This window comes from Cherax quadricarinatus, chromosome 43, assembly GCF_038502225.1.
Source record: "Cherax quadricarinatus isolate ZL_2023a chromosome 43, ASM3850222v1, whole genome shotgun sequence".
Lineage (NCBI taxonomy): Eukaryota > Metazoa > Arthropoda > Malacostraca > Decapoda > Parastacidae > Cherax > Cherax quadricarinatus.
In genome coordinates this window covers 27,696,667-27,709,166 of record NC_091334.1, presented here as the reverse complement: position 1 = coordinate 27,709,166, position 12,500 = coordinate 27,696,667, and the positions used below count along the sequence as shown (strand labels likewise).

At 46.9% G+C, this 12,500-nt stretch overlaps 1 protein-coding gene across 8 annotated transcripts in view; it reads right to left on the bottom strand.

The window, feature by feature from the left end:
- LOC128694093 (uncharacterized) overlaps positions 1 to 12,500 on the bottom strand; it is a 188,012-nt gene that overhangs the window by 87,598 nt on the left and 87,914 nt on the right. For 2 of the 8 annotated variants that reach the window (XM_070093802.1, XM_070093805.1), the window contains exon 2: positions 8,501 to 8,914. The exons of 4 other annotated variants lie outside the window; for them this stretch is intronic. The gene's annotated coding sequence lies outside the window, so the exon portion shown is untranslated. The remainder of the gene's footprint in view (positions 1 to 8,500; positions 8,915 to 12,500) is intronic. 2 more of the 8 variants (XM_070093804.1, XM_070093803.1) reach the window with 2 other exon arrangements.

Genomic DNA, 12,500 nt, shown 5'->3' with positions numbered 1-12,500 from the left:
AGTGTGGTTAACAGGTGGTGTGTTTGACAGGTGGTGTGGTTGACAGTGTGATTGACAGGTAGTGTGGTTGACAGGTAGTGTGGTTGACAGGTGGTGTGGTTGACAGGTGCTGTGGTTGACGGGTGGTGTGGTTGACAGGTGGTGTGGTTGACAGGTGTGGTTGACAGGTGGTGTGGTTGACAGGTGGTGTGGTTGACAGGTGGTGTGGTTGACAGGTAGTGTGGTTGACAGGTGGTGTGTTTGACAGGTGGTGTGGTTGACAGGTGGTGTGGTTGACAGGTGGTGTGGTTGACAGGTGGTGTGGTTGACAGGTAGTGTGGTTGACAGGTGGTGTGGTTGACAGGTGGTGTGGTTAACAGGTGGTGTGGTTGACAGGTAGTGTGGTTGACAGGTAGTGTGGTTGACAGGTGGTGTGGTTGACAGGTAGTGTGGTTGACAGGTAGTGTGGTTGACAGGTAGTGTGGTTTACCTGTAGTGTGGTTGACAGGTAGTGTGGTTGACAGGTAGTGTGGTTGACAGGTAGAGTGGTTGACAGGTAGTGTGGTTGACAGGTAGTGTGGTTGACAGGTAGTGTGGTTTACCTGTAGCGTGGTTGACAGGTAGTGTGGTTGACAGGTAGTGTGGTTGACAGGTGGTGTGGTTGACAGGTTGTGTGGTTGACAGGTAGTGTGGTTTACCTGTAGTGTGGTTGACAGGTAGTGTGGTTGACAGGTAGTGTGGTTGACAGGTAGTGTGGTTGACAGGTAGTGTGGTTTCCTGTAGTGTGGTTGACAGGTGGTGTGGTTGACAGGTAGTGTGGTTGACAGGTGGTGTGGTTGACAGGTAGTGTGGTTTACCTGTAGTGTGGTTGACAGGTAGTGTGGTTGACAGGTGGTGTGGTTGACAGGTAGTGTGGTTGACAGGTAGTGTGGTTTACCTGTAGTGTGGTTGACAGGTAGTGTGGTTGACAGGTAGTGTGGTTGACAGGTAGTGTGGTTGACAGGTAGTGTGGTTGACAGGTAGTGTGGTTGACAGGTAGTGTGGTTGACAGGTGGTGTGGTTGACAGGTAGTGTGGTTGACAGGTAGTGTGGTTGACAGGTGGTGTGGTTGACAGGTAGTGTGGTTGACAGGTAGTGTGGTTGACAGGTAGTGTGGTTGACAGGTAGTGTGGTTTACCTGTAGTGTGGTTGACAGGTAATGTGGTTGACAGGTGGTGTGGTTGACAGGTAGTGTGGTTGACAGGTGGTGTGGTTGACAGGTAGTGTGGTTGACAGGTAGTGTGGTTGACAGGTGGTGTGGTTGACAGGTAGTGTGGTTGACAGGTGGTGTGGTTGACAGGTAGTGTGGTTGACAGGTAGTGTGGTTTACCTGTAGTGTGGTTGACAGGTAGTGTGGTTGACAGGTAGTGTGGTTGACAGGTGGTGTGGTTGACAGGTAGTGTGGTTGACAGGTAGTGTGGTTGACAGGTAGTGTGGTTGACAGGTAGTGTGGTTGACAGGTAGTGTGGTTGACAGGTAGTGTGGTTGACAGGTAGTGTGGTTGACAGGTAGTGTGGTTGACAGGTGGTGTGGTTGACAGGTGGTGTGGTTGACAGGTAGTGTGGTTGACAGGTAGTGTGGTTGACAGGTAGTGTGGTTGACAGGTAGTGTGGTTGACAGGTAGTGTGGTTGACAGGTAGTGTGGTTGACAGGTAGTGTGGTTGACAGGTGGTGTGGTTGACAGGTAGTGTGGTTGACAGGTAGTGTGGTTGACAGGTAGTGTGGTTGACAGGTAGTGTGGTTGACAGGTGGTGTGGTTGACAGGTAGTGTGGTTGACAGGTAGTGTGGTTGACAGGTAGTGTGGTTGACAGGTAGTGTGGTTGACAGGTAGTGTGGTTGACAGGTGGTGTGGTTGACAGGTAGTGTGGTTGACAGGTAGTGTGGTTGACAGGTAGTGTGGTTGACAGGTAGTGTGGTTGACAGGTAGTGTGGTTGACAGGTAGTGTGGTTGACAGGTAGTGTGGTTGACAGGTAGTGTGGTTGACAGGTAGTGTGGTTGATGCTAGTCTGGTGAGTGCTGGCAACACAGTAGAAAGGTCACTGTCCTCCTCCACCATCTCCTCCTCTATGTTCTCCTCCATCTTCTCCTCTATCTCTTCTTTCATCTCCTCTTCCTCAATCTCCTCCTCTTCCATCTCCTCCTCTATGTTCTCCTCCTCTTCCATCTCCTCCTCTATGTTCTCCTCCTCTTCCATCTCCTCCTCCTTCTTTACATTGTCTTCACTAGTACCAATCGATTCGACCCCTAGACAACAAATTGGTAAGTACAATTTAGTGAAGTCAATGTAAACATTGGTGACGTCAATGTAAACATTGGTGACGTCAATGTAAACAGTTGTGACTCAATGTAAACAGTGGTGATGTCAATGTAAACAGTGGTGACGTCAATGTAAACAGTGGTGATGTCAATGTAAACAGTGGTGACGTCAATGTAAACAGTGGTGATGTCAATGTAAACAGTGGTGACGTCAATGTAAACAGTGGTGATGTCAATGTAAACAGTGGTGATGTCAATATAAACAGTGGTGATGTCAATGTAAACAGTGGTGACGTCAATGTAAACAGTGGTGACGTCAGTGTAAACAGTGGTGACGTCAATGTAAACAGTGGTGATGTCAATATAAACAGTGGTGATGTCAAAGTAAACAGTGATGTCAATATAAACAGTGGTGATGTCAATGTAAACAGTGGTGATGTCAATATAAACAGTGGTGATGTCAATGTAAACAGTGGTGATGTCAATATAAACAGTGGTGATGTCAATGTAAACAGTGGTGATGTCAATATAAACAGTGGTAATGTCAATGTAAACAGTGGTGATGTCAATGTAAACAGTGGTGACGTCAATATAAACACCAATGATATCATCGTTAACTCCAACGTATAAAACAACTTTCAACCACACAACAGAGCGGAAAACTAATGTGAAGGACCTGGGAGTGATAATGTCAGAGGTTCTCACCTTCAAAGATCATGGATCTCACCTTCAAAGATCATAGATCTCACCTTCAAAGATCATGGATCTCACCTTCAAAGATCATGGATCTCACCTTCAAAGATCATGGATCTCACCTTCAAAGATCATGGATCTCACCTTCAAAGATCGTGGATCTCACCTTCAAAGATCGTGGATCTCACCTTCAAAGATCGTGGATCTCACCTTCAAAGATCGTGGATCTAACCTTCAAAGACCACAACAATGTATCTACCTCATCCACTAGGAAAATGATAGGATGGATAATGAGAACCTTCAAAACTAGGGATGCCAAGCCCATGATGATTCTCTTCAGATCGCTCGTGCTCTCTAGGCTGGAATACTGCTGTACACTAGCAGCCCCCTTCAAGGCTGGGGACATTGCAGACCTGGAGAATGTACAGAGAACTTTCACGGCACACATAAGTGCGATGAGGCACCTAAACTACTGGGAACAGTTGAAGTCATTTGATTTGTACTCTCTGGAACGCAGGCGAGGAAGATGCGTAATATACACTTGGAAAATCCTAGAGGGATTAGTACCAAACTTGCACACGAAAATCACTCCCTATGAAAGCAAAAGACTCGGCAGGAGATGCAACATATCCCCAATGAAATAACACAATAAGTGTCAGGAGCCCAAAACTGTTCAACTGCCTCCCAGCATACATAAGGGGGATTACCAATAGGCCCCTGGCTGTCTTCAAGACCCCTGGCTGTCTTCAAGACCCCTGGTTGTCTTCAAGACCCCTGGCTGTCTTCAAGACCCCTGGCTGTCTTCAAGACTCCTGGCTGTCTTCAAGACCCCTGGATGTATTCAAGACCCCTGGCTGTTTTCAAGACCCCTGACTGTCTTCAAGACCCCTGACTGTCAAGACCCCTGGCTGTCTTCAAGACCCCTGACTGTCTTCAAGACCCCTGACTGTCAAGACCCCTGGCTGTCTTCAAGACCCCTGACTGTTTTCAAGACCCCTGACTGTCAAGGTCCCTGGCTGTCTTCAAGACCCCTGACTGTCTTCAAGACCCCTGACTGTCTTCAAGACCCCTGGCTGTCTTCAAGACCCCTGACTGTCAAGACCCCTGGCTGTCTTCAAGACCCCTGACTGTCTTCAAGACCCCTGGCTGTCTTCAAGACCCCTGGCTGTCTTCAAGACCCCTGGCTGTCTTCAAGACCCCTGGCTGTCTTCAAGACCCCTGACTGTCAAGACCCCTGACTGTCTTCAAGACCCCTGGTTGTCTTCAAGACCCCTGACTGTCTTCAAGACCCCTGGCTGTCTTCAAGACCCTTGGCTGTCTTCAAGACCCCTGGCTGTCTTCAAGACCCCTGGCTGTCTTCAAGACCCCTGGCTGTCTTCAAGAAGGCGCTGGACAAGCACCTAAAGTCAGTACCTGACCAGCCGGGCTGTGGTTCGTACGTCAGTTTGCGTGCGGCCAGCAGTAATGTGTGTGTATGAGTGTGAGTGTGTGTATGAGTGTGTGTGAGTATGAGTGTGTGTGCGTGTGTGTATGAGTTTGTGTGTGTGTGTGTGTGTGTGTGTGTTTATGTGTGTGTGTGTATGAATTTGTATGTGTGTGTGTGTGTGTGTGTGTGTGTGTGTGTGTGAGAGAGACTCAGCAATCAACATTTGCACCAATAACTCACTACAGTTGTGACCGGGTGTGGAAGTGTGAATTGCTCATTACTCTAAAATTTGTTCATGATTGCAGCCATGTATAAACGTAAGTAACCATTCTTACAGTATTCATTACCTTTGTAACTTGTGAGTTCATTACCTTTGTAACTTGTGAGTTCATTACCTTGTACCTAGTTCAGCCATCAAAACTTTGGAGCCCGGTCCCTGGACCCATTGTGTACCTCTGTAATCTGTAAATACCTTTGTAACTTGTAATGATTGTGACTAGACCTACCTGGAGTTCATTACCTTTGTAAATTGTGAGTTCATTACCTTTGTAAATTGTGAGTTCATTGCCTCTGTAGCTTGCTCAGCTATCAAAACTTTGAGGCCCAGTCCCTGGACCCATTATGTACCTCTGTAATCTTTTGACTACCGCCCACAGGATGGGTATGGGGTGCATAATAAACATATTAAACTAACTAACAGCAGTAACAGCCTGGTTGTTCAGGTCCTCATCCACCGCGAGGCCTGGTTACAGACCAGGCCACGGGGGCGTTGACCCCCCGAAACAACCTCCTGGTATACTCTAGGTAAATGTAAACAGTAGTGACGTCACCGATGTAAACACTAGTGACGTCATGCAACATCAGTGACGTCAGTTGTAAACAGTGATGACGTCACCAATATAAACGCCGGTGAGGTCATTGTAAACACCAGTGACGTCAGTGTAAGTGATGAGGTCACCAATGTAAACGCCGGTGACGTGAATGTAAACACCAGTGACGTCAATGCAGCGACGTCACCAGTATAAACACTGGTGACGTCACAAATGTAAACACGGTGACGTCAAACATCATGGCGGCACACGGCAAGAAAGTCACTTCCGGTTCAAGGAGACCAACTTCCGGTCTAAGGTATCGCAGCTGCTAGGCTTCCTAGCTACTGAAACATGCTAGGCTTCCTAGCTACTGAAACATGCTAGGCTTCCTAGCTACTGAAACATGCTAGGCTTCCTAGTTACTGAAACATGCTAGGCTTCCTAGCTACTGAAACATGCTAGGCTTCCTAGTTACTGAAACATGTTAGGCTTCCTAGCTACTGAAACATGCTAGGCTTCCTAGTTACTGAAACATGCTAGGCTTCCTAGCTACTGAAACATGCTAGGCTTCCTAGTTACTGAAACATGCTAGGCTTCCTAGCTACTGAAACATGCTAGGCTTCCTAGCTACTGAAACATGCTAGGCTTCCTCGCTACTGAAACATGCTAGGCTTCCTAGCTACTGAAACATGCTAGGCTTCCTAGCTACTGAAACATGCTAGGCTTCCTAGCTACTGAAACATGCTAGATTTCCAAGCTACTGAAACATGCTAGGCTTCCTAGCTACTGAAACATGCTAGGCTTCCTAGCTACTGAAACATGCTAGGTTTCCTAATTAGTGAAGCATGCTAGGCTTCCTAGCTACTGAAACATGCTAGGCTTCCTAGCTACTGAAACATGCTAGGCTTCCTAGCTACTGAAACATTACAATGCTAAGCTTCCTAGCTACTGAAACATTACAATGCTAGGCTTCCTAGCTACTGAAACATTACAGTGCTAGGCTTCCTAGTACTGAAACACGCTAGGCTTCCTAGCTACTGAAACATGCTAGGCTTCCTAGCTACTGAAACATTACAATGCTAGGCTTCCTAGTTACTGAAACATAACAATGCTAGGCTTCCTAGCTACTGAAACACGCTAGGCTTCCTAGCTACTGAAACATGCTAGGCTTCCTAGCTACTGAAACATCCTAGGCTTCCTAGCTACTGAAACATGCTAGATTTCCTAGCTACTGAAACATTACAGTGCTAGGCTTCCTAGCTACTGAAACATTACAATGCTAGGCTTCCTAGCTACTGAAACGTTACAATGCTAGGCTTCCTAGTTATTGAAACATTACAATGCTAGGTTTCCTAGTTATTGAAACATTACAATGCTAGGCTTCCTAGTTACTGACACATTACAATGCTAGGCTTCCTAGCTACTGAAACATTACAATGCTAGGCTTCCTAGCTACTGAAACATTACAATGCTAGGCTTCCTAGCTACTGAAACGTTACAATGCTAGGCTTCCTAGCTACTGAAACATTACAATGCTAGGCTTCCTAGCTACTGAAACATTACAATGCTAGGCTTCCTAGCTACTGAAACATTACAATGCTAGGCTTCCTAGCTACTGAAACAATACAGTGCTAGGCTTCCTAGCTACTGAAACATTACAATGCTAGGCTTCCTAGTTACTGAAACATTACAATGCTAGGCTTCCTAGCTACTGAAACATTACAATGCTAGGCTTCCTAGTTATTGAAACATTACAATGCTAGACTTCCTAGCTACTGAAACACGCTAGGCTTCCTAGCTACTGAAACGTTACAATGCTAGGCTTCCTAGTTATTGAAACATTACAATGCTAGGCTTCCTAGTTACTGAAACATTACAATGCTAGGGTTCCTAGCTACTGAAACACGCTAGGCTTCCTAGTTACTGAAACACGCTAGGCTTCCTAGCTACTGAAACATGCTAGGCTTCCTAGCTACTGAAACATGCTAGACTTCCTAGCTACTGAAACATGCTAGGCTTCCTAGCTACTGAAACATGCTAAGCTTCCTAGCTACTGAAACATACTAGGCTTCCTAGCTACTGAAACATGCTAGGCTTCCTAGCTACTGAAACATGCTAGGCTTCCTAGCTACTTAAACATTACAATGCTAGGGTTCCTAGCTACTGAAACATTATAATGCTAGGCTTCCTAGCTACTGAAACATGCTAGGCTTCCTAGCTACTGAAACATGCTAGGCTTCCTAGCTACTGAAACATTACAATGCTAGGGTTCCAAGCTACTGAAACATTATAATGCTAGGCTTCCTAGCTACTGAAACATGCTAGGGTTCCTAGCTAATGAAACATTACAATGCTAGGCTTCCTAGTTACTGAAACATTACAATGCTAGGCTTCCTAGTTACTGAAACATTACAATGCTAGGCTTCCTAGCTACTGAAACATTATAGTGCTAGGCTTCCTTGCTACTGAAACATTACAGTGCTAGGCTTCCTAGCTACTGAAACATTACAATGCTAGGCTTCCTAGCTACTGAAACATTACAATGCTAGGCTTCCTAGCTACTGAAACATTACAATGCTAGGCTTCCTAGCTACTGAAACATTACAATGCTAGGCTTCCTAGCTACTGAAACATTACAGTGCTAGGCTTCCTAGCTACTGAAACATTACAGTGCTAGGCTTCCTAGCTACTGAAACATTACAATGCTAGGCTTCCTAGTTACTGAAACATTACAATGCTAGGCTTCCTAGTTACTGAAACATTACAGTGCTAGGCTTCCTAGCCACTGAAACATTACAATGCTAGGCTTCCTAGCTACTGAAACATTACAATGCTAGGCTTCCTAGTTACTGAAACATTACAGTGCTAGGCTTCCTAGCCACTGAAACATTACAGTGCTAGGCTTCCTAGCTACTGAAACATTACAATGCTAGGCTTCCTAGCTACTGAAACATTACAGTGCTAGGCTTCCTAGCTACTGAAACATTACAGTGCTAGGCTTCCTAGCTACTGAAACATTACAGTGCTAGGCTTCCTAGCTACTGAAACATTACAGTGCTAGGCTTCCTAGCTACTTGACAACAACAGTCCCAGCTAGGACAGTGTCACCTGACACCTGCCAGCAAGTGTCGGGTGACACTCACCTGATGATGTGTGAGTCAGTAGGTGAGAGAGAGAGAGAGAGAGAGAGAGAGAGAGAGAGAGAGAGAGAGAGAGAGAGAGAGAGAGAGAGAGAGAGAGAGAGAGAGAGAGAGAGAGAGAGAATGAATTTGGGTGGAGAGACTTCAACTCACCAGAATGGGTGGCAGTGGGCGCCACAGGGTGGCAGTGGACGACAATGGGCGCAAGAGGATGGCACTGGGCGGCAATGGGTGGGAGTGGGTGGCAGAGGGCGCCAGAGGCCGGCAGTGGGCGCCAGAGGGCGGCAGTGCGTGGTAGAGGCAGCCAGAGGGCGGCAGTGGGTGGCAGAGGGCGGCAGTGCGTGGCAGAGGGTGGCAGTGGGTGGCAGAGGGCGGCAGTGGGCGCAAGAGGGCAGCAGCGGGTGGTAGAGGGCGCCAGAGGGCGGCAGTGGTGTCACATACAGTACATACTGACAGACCAGGTATTTACAAGTTCCAGGATTATGTCTGTGTGTACTAGTTCCAGGATTATGTCTGTATGTACCAGTTCCAGGATTATGTCTGTGTGTACTACTTCCAGGATTATATCTGTGTGTACCAGTTCCAGGATTATGTCTGTGTGTACTAGTTCCAGGATTATGTCTGTGTGTACCAGTTTCAGGATTATGTCTGTGTGCACTAGTTCCAGGATTATGTCTGTGTGTACCAGTTCCAGGGTTATGTCTGTGTGTACCAGTTCCAGGATTATGTCTGTGTGTACTAGTTCCAGGATTATGTCTATGTGTACCAGTTCCAGGATTATGTCTGTGTGTACCAGTTCCAGGATTATGTCTGTGTACCAGTTCCAGGATTATGTCTGTGTACCAGTTCCAGGATTATGTCTGTGTGTACCAGTTCCAGGATTATGTCTGTGTGTACTAGTTCCAGGGTTATGTCTGTGTGTACCAGTTCCAGGATTATGTCTGTGTGTACCAGTTCCAGGGTTATGTCTGTGTGTACCAGTTCCAGGATTATGTCTGTGTGTACTAGTTCCAGGATTATGTCTGTGTGTACCAGTTCCAGGGTTATGTCTGTGTGTACCAGTTCCAGGATTATGTCTGTGTGTACCAGTTCCAGGGTTATGTCTGTGTTTACCAGATCCAGGATTATGTCTGTGTGTTCAAGTTCCAGGATTATGTCTGTGTGTACCAGTTCCAGGATTATGTCTGTGTGTACTAGTTCCAGGATTATGTCTGTGTGTACCAGTTCCAGGGTTATGTCTGTGTGTACCAGTTCCAGGATTATGTCTGTGTGTACCAGTTCCAGGGTTATGTCTGTGTGTACCAGTTCCAGGATTATGTCTGTGTGTTCAAGTTCCAGGATTATGTCTGTGTGGTATTACAGACCACATAGGTGGTATTACAGACCACATAGGTGGTATTACAGACCACATAGGTGGTATTACAGACCACATAGGTGGTATTACAGACCACATAGGTGGTATTACAGACCACATAGGTGGTATTACAGAACACATAGGTGGTATTACAGACCACATACGTGGTATTACAGACCACATAGGTGGCATTAAAGACCACATAACTGGTCTTAAATACCATATACATGGTCTTTAAAACAAATACGTGGTCTCAGACTGTGTTTTTTCAAGGTTATGAGAAAGAATTTGAGTGTTAGGTATTAAGGTCGTGGATCACAGCCTGCCATAGGTCTGTTGCGAGGCAGGAGACCTAGGGTGGGGTGGACAGACAGGTCATTCTTCAGGTCTGAGACCAAATATGGAGAGAAAGTGAGAGCGTGTGTGTGTGTGTGTGTGTGTGTGTGTGTACTCACCTAATTGTACTCACCTAATTGTGGTTGCAGGGGTCGAGACTCAGCTCCTGGCCCCGCCTCTTCACTGATCGCTGCTAGGTCCTCTCCCTCTCTGCTTCCTGAGCTTTGTCATACCTCTTCTTAAAACTATGTATGGTTTCTGCCTCCACTACTTCACTTGCTAGGCTATTCCACTTCCTGACGACTCTATGACTGAAGAAATACTTCCTAACGTCCCTGTGACTCGTCTGAGTCTTCAGCTTCCAGTTGTGACCCCTTGTTCCTGTGTCCCCTCTCTGGAACATCCTATCTCTGTCCACCTTGTCTATTCCCCGCAGTGTGTTGTTTGTACTCACCTAATTGTGGCTGCAGGGGTAGAGTCACAGCCCTTGGCCCCGCCTCTTCACTGGCCGCTACTAGGTCCACTCTCTCCCTGCTCCATGAGCTTTATCATGCCTCTTCTTAAAGCTATGCATAGATCCTACCTCCACTACATCACTCTCCAGACTAATCCATTTCCTGACAACTGTACTACTGAAAAAATACTTCCTAACATCCCTGTGACACATCTGAGCTTTCAACTCCCGGTTGTGACCCCTTGTTGTGACCCCTTGTTGCTGTGTCCCCTTGTTGCTGTGCCCCCTTGTTGCTGTGTCCCCTTGTTGCTGTGTCCCCTTGTTGCTGTGTCCCTTTGTTGCTGTGTCCCTTTGTTGCTGTGTCCCTTTGTTGCTGTGTCCCTTTGTTGCTGTGTCCCTTTGTTGCTGTGTCCCCTTGTTGCTGTGTCCCCTTGTTGCTGTGTCCCTTTGTTGCTGTGTCCCCTTGTTGCTGTGTCCCCTTGTTGCTGTGTCCCCTTGTTGCTGTGTCCCCTTGTTGCTGTGTCCCCTTGTTGCTGTGTCCCTTTGTTGCTGTGTCCCTTTGTTGCTGTGTCCCTTTGTTGCTGTGTCCCTTTGTTGCTGTGTCCCTTTGTTGCTGTGTCCCTTTGTTGCTGTGTCCCTTTGTTGCTGTGTCACATCTCAGAAACATTCTGTCTCTGTCCACCCTGTCAATTCCTCTCGGCATTTTATATGTTGTCATATCCCCAGTATCCCTCCTGTCCTCCAGTGTCGTCAGGTTGAGGTTCCTTAACCTCTCCTCGAAGGACAGACCCCTCAGTTCCGGGACTAATCTTGTTGCTAACCTTTGAACTTTCTCTAATTCCTTGAGGTGTTTGACCAGGTGTGGGTTTCATACTGGCGCTGCATACTCCAATATGGGCCTGACATACACGGTGTAGTGTCGTGAATGACTCCTTTCTTAGGTTTGCCAGGCACCTGTATGCTGCAGCAGTTTTTTGGAAGATGTGCACCTCAGGAGATGTGTTTGGTAAGATGGTTACCCCAAGATCCTTTTCCTTGAGTGAGTTTTGCAGCCTCTGACTTCTTAGGCTGTACTCTGTCTGTGGTCTCCTTTGTCCTTCCCCAAGCTTAATAACTTTGCACTTGCTGGAGTTAAACTCCAGGAGCCATTTGTCAGACCAGGCTTCCAGCCTATCCAGATGCCCTTGTAGGTTTACCTTTTCATCTTCCACTTGTATTCTCCTCATTAGTTTCACATCAACAGCGACACCTCTGAATCTATCCCTTCTGTCATATCTTTCTCGCAAACAAGAAACAGCGCCGGACCCTGGACTGACCCTTGTGGAACCCCACTTAACACAAACACCCACTCCGACACCCGGTCTGTGACCAACACATGTTGTTTTAAGGGACCTGCCCAGTATGGGACAACAGACCTACTGCAGTGTTCCTCCTGTCTTTTCTTCTTGTGTTTCTTTACTGTCAGGAATGTCATGATCCAATGTAATACTTGTCCTGCAGGGGTCGGGTCATAGCTCCTGGCCCCGCCTCTTCGCTGATTGCTACTAGGTTCTCTCTCTCCCTGCCCCATGAGCTATATCATACCTCGCCTTAAAACTATGTATGGTTCCTGCCTCCGCTACGTCACTTTCTAGGCTATTCCACGGCCTGACTACTCTATGACTGAAGAAATACTTCCTAACATCCCTTTGATTCATCTGAGTCTTCAACTTCCAATTGTGACCTCTTGTGTCTGTGTCCCATCTCTGGAACATCCCGTCTTTGTCCACCTTGTCTATTCCGCGCAGTATTTTATATGACGTTATCATGTCTCCCCTGACCCTCCTGTCCTCCAGTGTCGTCAGGCCGATTTCCCTCAACCTTTCTTCGTAGGACAATCCCCGTAGCTCTGGGACTAGTCTTGTTGCAAACCTTTGCACTTTCTCTAATTTCTTGACGTGCTTGACTAGGTGTGGATTCCAAACTGGTGCTGCATACTCCAGTATGGGCCTGACGTAAATGGTATACAG